Source organism: Gobius niger, assembly GCF_951799975.1.
Source record: "Gobius niger genome assembly, chromosome: 14".
Classification (NCBI taxonomy): domain Eukaryota; kingdom Metazoa; phylum Chordata; class Actinopteri; order Gobiiformes; family Gobiidae; genus Gobius; species Gobius niger.
The window spans coordinates 31915940-31931125 of record NC_136865.1 but is presented as its reverse complement, the minus strand read 5'-3'; the positions used below and the strand labels follow the sequence as shown (position 1 = coordinate 31931125).

Below are 15186 nucleotides of genomic sequence, written 5' to 3'. Positions count from 1 at the left end.
GCCACAAACCCCCCTCGGCCTCACACCCAACCGGGCCTCACTCTTGCCCCGGCAGGAAAAGAGAAAGCATTAGAAAAGTGTCAAAGCCATATTTGAACAAGCAAACTCCTACACCGAAGACCAGCGCACTATCACTGAGCTGTAACTCCATACTGATGTGGGCCTGATGTGGGCCTGATGTGGGCCTGATATGGGCCTGATGGTCATTTCAGGTCATTTTTCTAACACGAGCACAGCAATAACAGCCGTACTGAGAAATGTCATACAATGTGTGCACGTAAAAGGAGAAAAGCATTAGAAAAGTGTGACCTCTGTGTTTGAACAAGAGTTGTGGTTGGAATCGATCCAGCGGTTTCCAGGATGGGAACCCAGCGCTCTACCATTGGAGCTACACAGCACAACTGAATGACCCGGCCGATTTTAGATTTATTGCAATATTTATTGAATCATTTTGTATTTATAATTTTGGCAAATTCCCTGGGGCCCCAAAGATTTGAGAGAGTACTTAAGCCCTGGAGAACACTGGAGAGATGAAGCATTTTTCTGGTGAGACCCATATAGTACAAGGAACACACAGAGAGACGGACAGGAAACAGCCAAACTGAACTTCCTGCGATTGTACAGTTAAAAAAAAACTGAATTTGGAGCCAAAAACTTTCAAATTGAAGCTTCTTTCTGGGAGAGAGGGGTAGCATATGTACGAGTCTAAAACTGTGGCTTTTGTGAATAAAATAGGAAAGTGGGAAAATTGACGAATTTCAGGAGAAACTGACAGAGGCCAACATGCTGCCAGAATAAGAACTCTGTGTATTTTCACAGAGGATGGGCGGGCCACTTAACAAGCCACTTAACAAGCCACTTAACAAGCCACTTAACAAGCCACTTAACAAGCCACTTAAAAAGCCAATTGAAAGTCAAAATGGCTGAATTCCTACACGTCCAAACTGCAATTTTCAAGGTATAGCTAAGGGGCACTTTCCTGAGAGCAGGCTATACATTAATGGCTGCATTCTGTTCACTTTCGGCTGGTGCATTAGTGACCTGGATATGAGCTCTGTGGGCTTATGCCTCTGAGCGTTCTTCACCGCGGCGTTATGAGTAGACGGTGTAAGAGTTTCAAAAAAACGTCATGGGAGCTGCGTTCGAGCTGCGTTCGAGAAAAATTGTGCAGCTGCTGATGCCCATTTACCATTGGAATTATAGCTCGTTGTTTTCGGGTTTGTGGTTATTTTGACAGTTTTTCAAGAAGCTTTTAGATTTAGGTAAAGCCAAAGTGAAGAAAATGTTCTCAGTTCAGGTGGGGGTTAAGAGGTTAAAGTAATGTTTTGGTGACTCTGCCCATCTCTGAAGAATTGGTTAAACTGTGACGACCCTCTCGCTGTTGTGCCTCTAATTGTCCACACGGGGGCGACATCGGCCGTCTTTTTAGATCATGTTCATGACCACACATGAAGCAGACGTTTACAATAGGCAGGAACCATTTTCATATTTAAAATCTATAATATTAAAGCATTAATACAACTCATTCACACCACGTGATTTAGCCTTAAGGCTGCAGGGAAAAAGGTCCCGGGTTCGATTCCCACATGGACGGGGCCTTTCTGTGGAGTTTGCATGTTCTCCCTGTGTCTGTGTAGGTTTCCTCCGGTTTCCCCTGCCACTAAAAACATGTACAATAAGTGAATCCTCCAGGTGTTTCTGACCATCAGCCTGGCTCCACATCTGGAGGTCCTGCCGTCGCCCACTGCTCCTCCTTTATCACATGCCCTTACTTTCATATTTATTCATATTATTAGTTATTATTATTATATTGTGAGTTATTTTGACCATTTTCGAACTCCAAACGGTGTCAGACCTAAAGGCTGTTGGTTAAAGTGTCTCCGGTGATTTGTTTGTAATGAGAGGTTTGGTCAAAGCAGGTCCAGGCTCAGAATCAGGGAAAGAATTATTATTATGCAGCTGTTTTCCCTCAAACAAAATATGAAGGAAAAAACATCTGAAACGGCAATAAATCCTCTTCTGATTCTGACTTGTATTAATAGATTATGATTTATTTATTTTGTAGAACATATGCAAACACACACACAGGAACCACTGACCTACTGAGGACACATATGCAAACACACTTACAGGAACCACTGACCTACTGAGGACACATATGCAAACACACATACAGGAACCACTGACCTACTGAGGACACATTTGCAAACACACATACAGGAACCACTGACCTACTGAGGACACAAATATAAAACACTGATTCTGAAGGTCACTCATTTATTTATCAGCATTTTATTTTAAAAACCTCACTTTACTTTAATCATTTGAAGTCTCTGCTGATAAGTTTTTCCAAGTGTCTTAAACCAAAGAATGTTTCCTGAATTAAGTCTCAAATTGAAGCTACTGAGAAACCGTTATTCGTGCACAAAGGGGAAAGTGTTTTTGCAACAGCCACGAATCAACGGCACATATAGAGTTAAAAGTGACCAAAGTATAAAAATCGAGGTCCACATCGTGAATGAGAATTGATTCAATCTGAGGGAAAATAGAAAATCCTGACATAAAAACTGTAATATTCTAAGTAATAGTTTTCCAGACTTCAGCCCAGTCTCTTTGGTTCGTTTCCAGTTTGTGTTGAGTTGATTTAAAAAGTGTTTGATTTCAAAGCCCTCATGTCCTCGTCTGAACTCCTGAATGTTTGTGACTCAGAGCGTTGAGGTGGTTAAATCTGCTCCTGCCGGACGTCCCCAGAGTCAGGACTAAACACTGGGGAGACGGGCCCAGACTCTGGAATAATGGATATCCAGACATAAACCGTCCCTGACTTTGTCCTTTTTAAACCCAGGCTCATTTATTCAGACTGGCTTTAACACTCAGGAACACGGACACGCTTTGCTTCACGGCTTCATCCAAGTCTTTTCAATGTTTTACCCTCATTTCAATAGTTTTATTATCATTTTATACTTTGGTCTTTGAGGGATTTAAAGGAGTTCATAACGAGTCGTTAAAAAAGTTTAGTCTGAAAAATCCACTAATGTAGAACAAGACGTATTTAATCAATGCATAACTTGTGTTTTACTGTTGTTTATTTTCAGTTTTATTTTTCATTTGAAGCTTTGAAAGTAATTTTATTAATAATAGTTATAATTATGATTTATTTTAATAATTTTGTGTGTGAAGAGTTTTACTTTTATTGTAATAAATATTATAAGTAGATTGTTGGGGTTTTATGGTCGTACGTGTCATAAAGTCTGTGAGTTCAGTGAAGCGAGTCAGTTTCAGTTCAGTCTGAGGAGGTTTTTGTACGAGTCTTTTTTACTGTGTGAGCGGGTAGCTGCTATGCTGCTGACAATAATAAACTCCTGCATCTTCAGCCTCAAATCCACTGATGGTCAAAGTGAAGTCAGTCCCAGAACCACTTCCACTGAAACGGCTGGAGACCCCAGTGTGACGAGTTGTAGCAGAATAGATCAATAGCTTTGGAGAGTCTGAGCCTTTCTGAAGATACCAGGCAAGATAGCTAGAAACAGTTGAACTGGACTGACATCTGACAGAGGTCGAGGCTCCTCTCTCCACAGCTGCAGCTGCATGAGTCTGAGTCAGGAGGATTTCTCCTGAAGAAGCTGAAAAACACAAGACGAGTTATTGAGACAGACCCCGCAGGTGTCCAGAGGAGCAGTGTGTGACCCAGAGATGTCCTCACCCCGACCCAGGAGCCCCAGGGCCAGCAGGAACAGCTGCAGGGACATCAGGCTCATTGTGTTGTTGGTGTGGGAGTGTCTCTGAAGGAGCAGCACTGGGCTCTTAACGGCTGGACCACCAAACATATGCAAACACACCAGGGCTGAAAATCCATTCAGATTCACCAAATCAATTAGATTAACGATTCAGTTTGACTGATTTTAGATTCATTTAAGGAAATCACGCAGAACCAACTTTCCGTGGCGATGGACGACATTCTCAGAAGAACTAATGCTGCAAATGGTAGAAACTAAACTTGTTAATTAGTAAAAAATATGAATATTTACATTGAAGAATTGAACCCCTTTTGTTGCCATGGTGATGATGCACCGGCTCAGCCAATCAGGCCTTTGACAGTAAACAACATGGCTGCCCCAGAGTGAACCTGTTTGGAAATAAATCACTAAATCTTTGTTTGGAAGAAATGCAGGAGCAGGAAACATGTGCAGAAGCCGTTTTCTACCCAGGGGAGCTCCTTCACTCGTTTTTAGCCACGCTGTGATTCCTGGAGGGCGAGAGGGACCAGCTCAAAATGAAGAGCACAACTATTGAAATAAACAGAGTTCACATGAAAATGGATCAGTCCAATGTGTTCCTTAGAGACACGGAGCTCGACCTTGTTAAGAAGTTGAAGTGTCTCGGGGAAACTCTGGATCCAACAGTGAAAACAAACACATTTGGGTGCAGTGGTTCAGATGAAGAAGGTGCTTTACTTTTGTCATGATACAAAAACTGTATAACATAGTTGGTCCTCTGCGTTTGACTCATCCTTCGCTGGGACGACCTGTAGGAGCAGTGGATGTCTCCAGATGTGGAGCCAGGCTGATGTTCAGAATAACCTGGCTGGAAGATTGACCTATTGTACATGTTTTTAGTGATAGGGGAAACAGGAGGAAACCTCCGCAGACACGGGGAGAACATGCAAACTCCACAGAAAGGCCCCGTCCCTGGTGGGAATCCAACCCGGACCTTCTAGCTGTGCAACCGAGCCTCACAGCAGGAAGGTCCCAAGTTTGATTCCCAACTGGGAATTCTTTGATGTTTCTGTTCGATGTTAAAATTCAGACATATTTTCCTGCTCACGACAAAAGGTTCAGAATCAGTGACTGAATCATCTTCATTTGGAAAAAAACACAATGTTTATGTCACTTTTTAGAGTTTTTGTCAAATTATTTCAATGTTATTGTGATTGTCCATATTTATCAGTAAATCCTCTAAATTATTAAAGTCTATAAATGTTTTTTTTATTGTATATGGCAGTGATACAATAAAACATGTACAATAGGAATCACCTCAATAAGAGGTTCTTAACCTCAGTGGGCCTTTCCTGGTTCATTATGATGCTCATCTGAGCAGCTGCAGGGTCTGTAACATCAGAATCAGAAAAAGACACTGTCTCCATTTTAAGTCTAATTTAAAGGTTTCCCTGGAGTCCCTCAGGGCTGTGCTCTTGTGCCATTAATGTTTATTGTTTTAAGACTATTGTTAGTTTGCAATAATAACTTCAAAATGACAGTATATCTACTAAAAATGATTGTCACTGCATTAAATGTGTTCAACAAAAGAATATGTAGTTTGTTTTTCCCATTTTAATCCCCAATGAATAAATACTATACTAGTTATTTACAGAGACTTATTTCATTCCTTTATTTGAGTTCCTTGTGGAGGGTTTATATGTTGCATAATCCATGTCTCAAAACAAGCTTTGTTTACTCATCCCTGACTCGATGAATGGTATTACTAGTGTGAACAGCTGAATGGTCTCTCCAGTCTCTTAGCGCTGGGAGGTTTTTGTACGAGCGCTCTGTGAGTTTGTATCACTGTGGTTCACGTTCGGTGGAGGAACCAGACTGGAGCTCAACTGTAAGTCACTTCTTTTTCTTATTCATCAGAAAAATATGTTTAAACTTAATTAATGTCTTTTTCAAATTCATCTCATTTGTAAAGTTTAAGTGTCTTTTATTAATTATAGAATGTAAACGTACCGTTATCCGTGTCTGTGCGTTTCTATCGTCCCCAAACAAGTTTAAGTTAAACAGATCTTTGACTCGGTGAAGATTTGCAGCAGTAAATGGAGACGGTAAAGACGGAGTCGCAAATATGGATTTAAAATATTCATACAAATATAAATGTATTATTCAGTTTTTTAAATGAAATATTATGAAAATGTTTCATCTTATTTTTGCGTCAAACATATTTTGGCTGATTTTGATTTATCTACTTTTTAATTTAAAGTGAGTTTATATAAAATAGTCTGTAGTTAAATCCATCTTTTGCTCTTGTTGTTCCTGACGTTTGTTCAATCTAAAACACGAGAAAAGAAATATTTGTCCCACAGGGAAAATCCGTTTTTGCAAAAGCAAAATGAATCTAGAAAATAGTGAAAAACGAACAAAATGATGAAATTTCAAACCAATAAAATCTGAAATGTAAAAGATTAGTTCTACATCTTTTCAAACTGAACTAAGTTAAAGGTTTTATCTAAAACATTTCCCTTATTTTTGTTTCTTCCAAAATGAAGAAACTTAAACTTTCATTAGTTTCATTAGTTTTATCTTTTATTTGTAAAGCGTTTTCTCTCAGATCAGTTTAAAAATATAAAAGTGAAGTGACTCTGTCTCAGGGGAAACTCTGGGGACGTTTGTCTTTAGCTCTGAAACCTTTCAGTGGTTCAGCTTCAGTGGAGTCTGTGGCAGCTGTTTTTCAAACCACATTCATTACAAAAGAGAGAAACATCATTTCATCTTTGTCCAAACTCCTGATTCTTTGTTTCTTTGTTTGTGCTGCTTTTATTGAGTCAAAAGGATCTTTGTGGTGACTCTGTGTCTCTGTGTCATAAACCCATATGTGTCTCTGATTGGCCCTTGTGCTGTGTCCGCAGTGGGTCGAGTGGCCCCCGCCCTCACAGTGCTGCCCCCCTCCAGGTCGGAGCTGGCCCAGGGGAAGGCCACCCTCATGTGCCTGGCCAACAAGGGCTTCCCGTCAGACTGGAGCGTGTCCTGGAAGGTGTCCGGCGCCGGTGTGAGCGCTGTGGAGCAGAGGAGCCCCGCGCTGCCGCTAAAGGACGGCCACTACAGCTGGAGCGTGGGCCTGACGCTGACCGCACAGCAGTGGAGGGAGGGCGCGGTGGCTGTGAGCTGTGAGGCCAGACAGGGCTCCCAGAGTCCAGTGTCCCACACACTGAGCGCACTGCAGTGTTCCCAGGACTGACACAGCGCCCCCTGCTGTCACTGAGCGCACTGCAGTGTTCCCAGGACTGACACAGCGCCCCCTGCTGTCACTGAGCGCACTGCAGTGTTCCCAGGACTGACACAGCGCCCCCTGCTGTCACTACTACTGACATACAGAGCTCTGCATTAACATCTGCTTTAATAAACTCCTCACTGCTTTCTGCTCATGTCTGCTCCTCTTTTATATGAAAATAAATAATTTACATCTTGAAAATCTTGTCATTAATAAATAAAAAATATCAGAAATTGCAACAATGTCTCTGTTTTTTTAATACATGTTTACATCATAGGTTTTTCCATTTTATATATTTCACATATTACATGAAAGAACTCACACACAGAATCCTGGAGTCAGTGGCATTTACAGTTTCAATGTTAATCCAACACTAATTTAGCTTTAATTGTATCTTATTTATTAAGTCACTTCCAGATGTTATGAAGTTTATGGAAAATAATCATTATTTTAGATTACAGTGTTTGTTTGAATAACAAATAATAATTAAAGCTCCCCCTCCCCCCCTCGGCCTCACACCCAACCGGGCCTCACTCTTGCCCCGGCAGGAAAAGAGAAAGCATTAGAAAAGTGTCAAAGCCATATTTGAACAAGCAAACTCCTACAACGAAGACCAGCGCACTATCACTGAGCTGTGACTCCACACTGATGTGGGCCTGATGTGGGCCTGATGTGGGCCTGATGTGGGCCTGATGTGGGCCTGATGTGGGCCTGATGTGGGCCTGATGTGGGCCTGATGTGGGCTTGATGTGGGCCTGATGTGGGCCTGATGTGGGCCTGATGTGGGCCTGGAGGAGAGAGGTCATTTCAGGTCATTTTTCCAACACAAGCACAGCAATAACAGCCGTACTGAGAAATATCCTACAATGTGTGCACGTAAAAGGAGAAAAGCATTAGAAAAGTGTCACGTGTGTGTTTGAACGAGCTTCCTCTTTCACCTGAGACCACGATCACTGAGCAATAACTCTATATAAATACGGTCTTGCCGAGTCCCAAAAAAGAATAAAGAGTTGTGGTTGGAATCGATCCAGCGATTTCCAGGATGGGAACCCAGCGCTCTACCATTGGAGCTACACAGCACAACTGAATGACCTGGACGATTTTAGATTTATTGTAAAAAAACTCTCAGAAAACAGGAAACAGAAAATGGAATTACAGTTTAAGCAATATTTATTGAATCATTTTGTAATTATAATTAGGGCAAATTCCCTGGTGAGACCCATATAGTACAAGGAACACACAGAGAGACGGACAGGAAACAGCCAAACTGAACTTCCTGTGATTGTACGGTTCAAAAAAAAGTGGGAGGAGTCTCTGGGGAGCTGCGTTCAGGAACCGCCCTGAGCGTCAGGAGAAACTGTGGAGCTGCTGAGGCGCGACGCTCTGCACCGTCTGAGGAAGAGGACGAAGTGAAACTGTCTTCAACAGATCATGGCAGAAATGACGAATATTTCTGAGTTTGTAAATCCAACAGTAAGAGGATAATGAAAACATCAAAGCTTTGGGGAAGATTTTGAAAAGTAATTGTTGTCGGTGCCTCTTCAGTTGTGCTCGCTCTAATTTGGATATTTCCACACTCAGATCCACTGCTCTCACTTTATGCACCTGCACATCTGTAAATACAATCCAGCTGTTCTTTGTCCAATTGTTGTGGTCGAATAATATTTTACTACAGAGCTTCAATAAAGCCCTCACTGCTTTCTGCTCCTCTTTCATGTAAAAATAAATCATTGACATCAGAAAAATCTTCTCATTAATGAAATAAAAATATCAGAAATTGCAACAATGACTCTGTGTTTTTTAGCACAACTATAGTTTCATGATTTCATAATATTTTCTGATTTTTCATTGATAATTTAACCTCTTAACTCTCACTAATCTGAACCGAGGCACATTTTCTCCAGTTTGGCTTTTTCTAAAAGCTTCTGGAAAATAAGCAGCAAAAGAGCCACGGAAACGAGACGTGAACAAGGATGAAAATGCAACAAAAAAGTGAAAACTGTGTTAACTTTTAAATGAGGCCTATAGGCTGTAAACTTAAGAGGTGAATTCATTATTTTATGTTTTAATGTATATTTCATATTTATATTTTATGACTAAATCAGAATTAATAAACAGAATCCTGGAGTCAGTGACATTTACAGTTTCAATGTTAATACAACAATAATTTAGCCAAAACCAAATGCATTCCCTCCTTTTTTTTAATTTATTTTTTTATTTTAATATATCTTTATTTGAATTGGGACAGTGCACATTAATCAACATGTGTTTCTTCAACATGGAAATGTGCCGGACTTTGCCATATGGGCTAATTTTCATCCGTCGTCTCCTGGCAGGTTGACGTCATGACAGGACAAACACAGGCACAAACATACAGAAAAACACCATCACAGAGACATGAAAAGACAGTGAATGATGAATGACAACATTAAATATGTAAAAAGTCGTCACTGTTTATTTCCCTTATGTGTTTTCGTCACTTTATTAATTACTTTTTTGCTGCTCTTTTGTCATTTTTCTGCTGGATTCTTGTCATTTTTTGCTGTATTTTTGTTGGATTTTTGTCATTTTTTGCTGGATTTTTGTCATTTTTTGCTGGATTTTTGTTGGATTTTTGTCATTTTTTTGTTGGATTTTTGTCATTTTTTGTTGGATTTTTGGCATTTTTTGTTGGATTTTTGTCTTTTTTTGTTGGATTTTTGTCATTTTTGTGTTAATTTTTTGTCATTTTTTGTTGGATTTTTGTCATTTTTTGCTGGATTTTTGTCATTTTTAGGTAGATTTTTGTTACTTTTTGTCGGAGTTTTGTCATTTTTTGTTGGAAATGTGTCTTTTTTTGTTGATTTTTTGTCATTTTTTTGTTGGATTTTTGTCATTTTTTGTTGGATTTTTGTCATTTTTTGCTGGATTTTTGTCATTTTTTGTTGGTTTTTTGTCATTTTTTTGTTTGATTTTTGTCATTTTTTGTTGAATTTTTGTCATTTTTTTGTTGGATTTTTGTCATTTTTTGTTGGATTTTTGTCATTTTTTTGTTGGATTTTTGTCTTTTTTTGGTCACTTTTTAGCGCTTTTTTGTTTTTTGTTTTTGTCGTCCTCAGTTTCTTCTCGTTTTTTGTCGCTGTTTTGAAGAAGCTTTTAGATTTGGAGAATTTGGAGACCAGGAGAAAAAATGTTCAGGTGGGAGTTAAGAGGTTGACAGATTTATTAAGTCACTTTATATAAATTCCAGATGCTGTTAAGTTTATGAAAAATAATCATTATTTTAGATTACAGTGTCTGTTTGAAAAACAAATAATAATCATCAAAATATTTTATTCACGTTCACAAAACTAACTTTGTTTTCAGGATTTGGTCGAGATTTTTCTACAGTTTGTGTGTCTCATATTTTTTCACGATTGTAATGTATTAAAGATGATTGACTTTGCAGGTTAATTGTTTGTGAACAGCTGCAGGGTCTGTATCATCAGAGTCAGTCTCAGTTTTTTCACACATTTATTTATTCCGATGATTTTTCGTTTTATATTTAGATTTATTTCAACAAACACTCTCACGACTTTTTACTTTACGATCAGGACTGAGTTAAAATATGTGTCATTTCAACTTGACGTTTATTGAGAGTAAATAAATCATGAAACCTCCAGATTCCCCTTTTGGCTGAAAGTCCTTTAAAACCAACATCACACCCGGGTTTTTCCTGGTTCGCAGCCGGAGCCTTTGGTCAGCGAGCGCTTGTACCTCGACCACCTTCACGTCCGTGTCTGTCGGCTCGGCTCGTCAGGAACATTTCAAAAGGTTTTTCATGGTGTCCCTCAGGGCTCGTTTCTTGCTCCATCACTATTTATTTTATGTTTACCTTCTCTATAAAAATGCAGTAATTAAAGATTTGCAGTCTTTGTATTGAGCAACAAAACCAAAGTATATTTAACGTGTACTTTATTAAACAGTGATTTTTCAAATGTCACAAGAAAGTATTTTGCTCTTTTGTGTTTTTTTATTTTTCTCTTTAACTTTTATTGGGCTTGACAAGGACTTATATTTAGGACGGTGCCAACAAGAGAAACAGAGAACTCCTCCTGACAGTCAAACTTACAAGAATGTCTTGCATCTTTTGTAGTTCGTGTCATATTGTAGTTTGATTGTTTACTGTGGAAAGCTTTGTGTGTGTTTGTGTATTTGGCTGCTTGAGTGAATGTGTGCGCTGCAGTGGACCAGTGGTGTTTGTGTGGGTGTGTTACTCGTTGTAGGGATTGGTTTGTTTGCTTGTCTTGTGTTTTTTCGTTTCATGCCTTTACTGCTGTATCTGTTTCTGTGGTTGTTTGTTTTTTTGCAGATTTTGACAACCCTTGAAAACGAGATGGTGCATCTCAAGGGCTCAGACTCAGATTTATTTTATTCTCTTTTTTAAAGCTTTTAAATAAGGAGTGATGTTTCAGCAGCGTCGGCTTCAGACTCAGTGAAGTGCGAGCAGCTGCCGCTCAGTTTCACTTCAGTCTGAGGAGGTTTTTGTACGAGGCTTTTTCACTGTGTGAACACATGCTGACTGTTGATGTAGTGGTAACTCTGACAGTAATAAGCAGTAGAATCTTCAGGCTGAACTCCACTGATGGTCAGAGTGAAGCTGGACCCAGATCCACTGCCAGAAAAACGACTGGGAACATCTGACACTCGAGTTGTTGCAAATTTGATAAGAACTTTAGGAGTTTCTCCATCTCTCTGTTGGTACCAGTGCAACCAGTGACCGTTTGAATTCACGTGCACATTCTGACTGACAGAACACTGTATGTTCACGGTGGCCCCCAGGGCGGCGCTCACAGTCTGGGCCTGACTCAGAGTCACTGTCTGTCCTCTGGACTCTGTGATGAAGACGCAGCAGAGGACAGTCCACACGAGGACACACACCAAAGTCATGTTGGAGATGAGGAGCTTCATGAAGGAGTGTCAGAGCAAAGAGTCACCTCTGAGGAATATAAAGAGTCACCTCTGAGGAATATAAAGAGTCACCTCTGAGGAATATAAAGAGTCACCTCTGAGGAATATAAAGAGTCCCACTGGACCATGCAGCTACTCATGCAAAGTGTCTATGGAAATGAGGCTCCACATCTGGGCAGCTGCAGGGTCTGTAACATCAGGATCAGAAAGACACTGCATCCATTTCATTTCATTTATTTAAGGTTTTCCCCTGTAGTCCCTCAGGGCTGTGTTCTTGCGTCTTCACTGTTTTATGTCCAAGGAGTATTTTATTTTATAAAATTCAATTAAAATTGACAGTATATCTAATAAAAACGATTGTCCTGCAGGAAATGTGTTCAACAAAAGCACAAAAATCATTCTTTCCATTGTAAATTTTTCCCATTTGAATTCCCAAAGAATAGATACAAAACTCTTTTAATTCACCTGTTTTGTGTTGAATAAATGGGCTCTTACATAAAGTACCATTTTGTGACTAATTTACATTTTAATTAAATGTTTTATAAACCATAACTGAAAACAAGCTTTGTTTACTCATCCCTGACTCGCTGAATGAATTATCAGTGTGAATAGCTGAATGGTCTCTCCAGTCTCTTAGCGCTGGGAGGTTTTTGTACGAGCGCTCTGTGAGTTTGTATCACTGTGGGTCACGTTCGGTGGAGGAACCAGACTGGAGCTCAACTGTAAGTCACTTTTTTATATTTTCTCTGGAAATTACTTCAAAACTTGAATCATGTTTTTCTGATTTAACTCTGTTTCATTTTAAAGCCTGACTTTATTTTAATCATTATCCATTTTAAGACTGTCTCTGTGGAAACATCCGTCCGAGCCTCTTGTCGGACTTTTTTACCCAATAATCAAATACAAGCGTGTATTAAATTACAGCTGTTACTGGAGATGTGACGAGAGGTTTAACATGAGGTTTTAAATAGAACAGGTCCTCATCCACGTCCGTCCTTGGTTTGCCACTGCAGAGACAGAACTTTAGTGTTGAGCTGCTCAGTCAGAGTGTTGTATTGGCAACAGGAGAATCCAAAACATTAAACAGAACTAACACAAGAAAAACAAACCTTTATCTGTGCAGGAAGTGCTTTAACAACATCCAAAAGACGGCAGTGAATTTAAAAAAGTGGTGAATGTATCAAATAGAAATAAGAAAGTCTCTGTTGTGAATGAAAACACTCAGTGGTAAATTAATAACAAACAAAACACTACAAAATCAGAAGTTTTTTTCCCCCTGAAATTAAAGCAAAAATATGTCTTAATGTCTTTTAATGTGAGGACGGTTTTATTATATGTTACAAAGTGTTTAATATTAAATCTTCCTTATTCTTTAACTTTATCCCCCATTATAATTGTAACAAAGTGAAAAAAACAAAGAGTGGATGTGACTTTGTCTCATGGGAAACTCTGGGGATTTTTTCTGTTTATTTGCAGCTCTGAAACCTTTCAGTCGTTCCGCTTCACAGAGCTGTTTCTACACCTTACGCAGTTTCAAACAACATCGATTTACAAAAAAGAGAAAATAAATCAATTGTGAAAAAAATAAAAATCTTAATAATAATCTTATCTTATTTTTCTTTTTTCTGCTTTTTTTATTTTCCTTTATTTGTAATATTTTCCAAACACTGACAAACATGTGTTGTGTCTCTGTGTCATAAACCCATATGTGTCTCTGATTGGCCCTTGTGCTGTGTCCGCAGTGGGTCGAGTGGCCCCCGCCCTCACAGTGCTGCCCCCCTCCAGGTCGGAGCTGGCCCAGGGGAAGGCCACCCTCATGTGCCTGGCCAACAAGGGCTTCCCGTCAGACTGGAGCGTGTCCTGGAAGGTGTCCGGCGCCGGTGTGAGCGCTGTGGAGCAGAGGAGCCCCGCGCTGCCGCTAAAGGACGGCCACTACAGCTGGAGCGTGGGCCTGACGCTGACCGCACAGCAGTGGAGGGAGGGCGCTGTGGCTGTGAGCTGTGAGGCCAGACAGGGCTCCCAGAGTCCAGTGTCCCACACACTGAGCGCACTGCAGTGTTCCCAGGACTGACACAGCGCCCCCTGCTGTCACTGAGCGCACTGCAGTGTTCCCAGGACTGACACAGCGCCCCCTGCTGTCACTTCTGCTGACATACAGAGCTCTGCATTAACATCTGCTTTAATAAACTCCTCACTGCTTTCTGCTCATGTCTTCTCCTCTTTTATATAAAAATAAATAATTTACATCTTGAAAATCTTCTCATTAATAAATAAAAAATATCAGAAATTGCAACAATGTCTCTGTTTTTTTAATACATGTTTACATCTTAGGTTTCCATTTTATATATTTCACATATTATATGAAAGAACTCACACACAGAATCCTGGAGTCAGTGGCATTTACAGTTTCAATGTTAATCCAACACTAATTTAGCTTTAATTGTATCTTATTTATTAAGTCACTAACAGATGTTATTAGTTTATGGAAAATAATCATTGTTTTAGATTACAGTGTTTGTTTGAATAACAAATAATAATTAAAGCCACAAACCCCCCCTCGGCCTCACACCCAACCGGGCCTCACTCTTGTCCCGGCAGGAAAAGAGAAAGCATTAGAAAAGTGTCAAAGCCATATTTGAACAAACAAACTCCTACACCGAAGACCAGCGCACTATCACTGAGCTGTAACTCCATAATGATGTGGGCCTGATGTGGGCCTGATGTGGGCCTGATGTGGGCCTGATGTGGGCCTGATGGTCATTTCAGGTCATTTTTCTAACACAAGCACAGCAATAACAGCCGTACTGAGAAATATCTTACAATGTGTGCACGTAAAAGGAGAAAAGCATTAGAAAAGTGTCAAGTGTGTGTTTGAACGAGCTGCCTCTTTCACCTGAGACCACGATCACTGAGCAATAACTCTATACAAATACGGGTTTGCCGAGTCCCAAAAAAGAATAAAGAGTTGTGGTTGGAATCGATCGAGCGGTTTCCAGGATGGGAACCCAGCGCTCTACCATTGGAGCTACACAGCACAACTGAATGACCCGGCCAATTTTAGATTTATTGTAAAAAACTTATTTATTTGCAGAAAATACAGAAAATGGAACTACAGTTTAAGCAATATTTATTGAATCATTTTGCAATTATAATTAGGGGAAATTACATACAACCGGAAAGCATCATACTGGCATGTACTCCACAAAATGAAAGATACCAGCGCTGCATTCACATATTTTGAAGGCCAGATGCTACGTAGCCAGTCCGGAGCAA

At 39.9% G+C, this 15186-nt stretch overlaps 1 protein-coding gene and 2 gene segments (V, D, J or C); all 3 read left to right on the top strand.

Moving 5' to 3' along the window:
- The window catches only part of LOC306973752 (unconventional myosin-Ig-like), a gene marked incomplete at its 3' end in the record, with an annotated part of 481166 nt that overhangs the window by 288492 nt on the left and 177488 nt on the right, over positions 1–15186 (top strand). The gene's annotated exons all lie outside the window — the stretch shown is intronic.
- LOC306973758 (Ig kappa-b4 chain C region-like) lies at positions 3948–6951 on the top strand. The segment is given in 2 exons: positions 3948–3984; positions 6623–6951.
- Positions 11891–13984, top strand: LOC306973757 (Ig kappa-b4 chain C region-like). The segment is given in 2 exons: positions 11891–11921; positions 13656–13984.